This window comes from Bombyx mori, chromosome 23 (assembly GCF_030269925.1).
Source record: "Bombyx mori chromosome 23, ASM3026992v2".
Lineage (NCBI taxonomy): Eukaryota > Metazoa > Arthropoda > Insecta > Lepidoptera > Bombycidae > Bombyx > Bombyx mori.
Window position 1 is genome coordinate 5,146,149 of NC_085129.1, and position 2,199 is coordinate 5,148,347.

Sequence of the window (2,199 nt, forward strand, 5' to 3'; positions counted from 1 at the left end):
GTTAGTTATGATGTGTTATCCACGTAACTTGTGCAATAAAAAAATTACCAACAAATATGAGACTCAGAAAAAAAAAACACTTCAATTTTTACTATAGCATTCATCAAAATCAGCTACGGTATTTGACTCTTTATGCAAAGAAATAGATTCATTAACAGAAATTGAAATTCCATGAACATTTTCCCCGTTCAAATCATACGGAATTGTTATAATGTTAATATTTGTTTTTTGATGTACAATAAAGAATACTCTCTCTCTCTCTCTCTCTCTCTACGGAATACTAAGCGTATATTGGTATTACTGTAATATATCGACGCTTGAAAGGCAAACGTGACTAAGCGACAATGCTTGAACTTTACAGTAGACTAATTTAAAGTTGAAATACCTGAAAACTAATTTTATTTTAACGAATCTAGCTGTAGTAGAATCTAGCTAGTAGCTGTAGGATTGAAATGATTTTAATAGACCTAGAAATATATATATTTTTGCGCATCGAATATGGCTATTGCCTATCATTAATGTACAAAGCAGCTATTGTCGCTTAGTCATGTTTGCCTTTCAAGCGTCGATATGTAGAATTATATTGAGAATAGTAGATATAATGCATACTATTACATAGCGTATTCAAGCTATGCGTATAAACATTAACTTATACTAGTATTCGGAGCTCTAGCGAAAACTATACTAGTAATACTTTTTTTTTTGGTCAGGAGGAAATCGCCGGACTTCCGCCCTCCACTGGGGATGGAGGGCGGGGTATGTCAGAGTCGAAATGACTAAAACCTCCTGTCGCTGAACAACCAACGTCCAAACCTCTCATGAGACAGAAATCATGAAAAGGCAAAGGGGGGGGGGGGGGGAGTGAAGCGTTTAGTGCGGAGCACATCTCTCCCATCACCCTCCCCCTCGGGACGCCGGACCGGCGGTCGTCGGCGCCACGACCACCAGCCCTCTCGGTCGGCAGGCCATCCGAAGCCCGCCTAGATGGCGCCGGCGCCGGTTAGAGTGAATACTCGTAATACTTACTTTATCTTGAACACCATCGACTTCATACGTGTTTACGATTTTTAAATTACAGTCTGTTTCTTTTTTGCTAGCCTATGCTGGCAGATGAATATTTTTCTATTATTTATTGCCCTTGTAGGCCCACGAGTATACAGCCCACCTGATGGTGAGTGGAAACCGTCGCCCATGGACTTCAGCAATGCTAGAGGCAGAGCCAAGCCGCTACCTGCCGCTTAATACTCTCCTCAAGCCTCGTGTGAAGAAGGACATGTCATAGCGCTCGGGAAACACCGTGGAGGGGAGCTCATTCCAAAGCCGGATGATACATGGCAAGAAAAGATCTCTGGAAACGCACTGTGGATGACCGCAGTGGCTCCAGGTAGTATGGATGAACTCTACTCCGATGGCAGGCGGTGCGATAGTAATTTGTTATTATCCTTTATCATTAGAGAAATGTACACAACGCACTTACCTTGAGCACTCGAACATTTTTTTTTTTTTTTTTTTTTTATGATTGAAGTATTACTGGTGGCCCGGAGGCCTTTCCAGTTTCACCAGGACAGGTGGGCGAGCAAAGGCTCAGCCAGGAGGGGTGGGATTTGCTAACAGCTACCCGAGCGCCTCCGAAGGAGACCTAACAACTCAAGAGTAGCTGCTTCGCGAATGAATCTACTACCGGATCGGAATCGCGACCCGCTGAGAAGATCCGGCGAGAAACTCAGCGAGCTGATTCATGGGTTAGGTTGCACGGCGAACTCTTTGTCGAGTTCGACGAGTACGGTTACCGAGGTCCCTAAGCCTGCTCCTAGAGCTGAAGGCGTCTAGTGCGAAGGTTATTGGATCTGATGGATCCGTAAGGACGTGTCTAGGGCGTCGACGGTGACTGGCTCCTGCATGATCAGGATTCGGGGAGTAGTCAGCGGCGGCTACGATAAGGCGATTATCATGACGCATAGCCTTATCGAAGTACCGTTCCGACGCTGACTTCATGTATTTCTGTATAGATTCGAGGCCCAGGTCGTCGTGTAGGTCAACGTTCCTCACGAACCACGGAGCTCCGACGGCTAACCTGCAAAAGCGGGATTGTAGAGATTGAAGGGTGTCTATGTGTGTGCGGGCCGCGTGAGCGAACACCACACTCGCGTAAGTCATGACGGGCCTTATGCAAGTTTTGTAAAGTGTCACCTTGTTCCG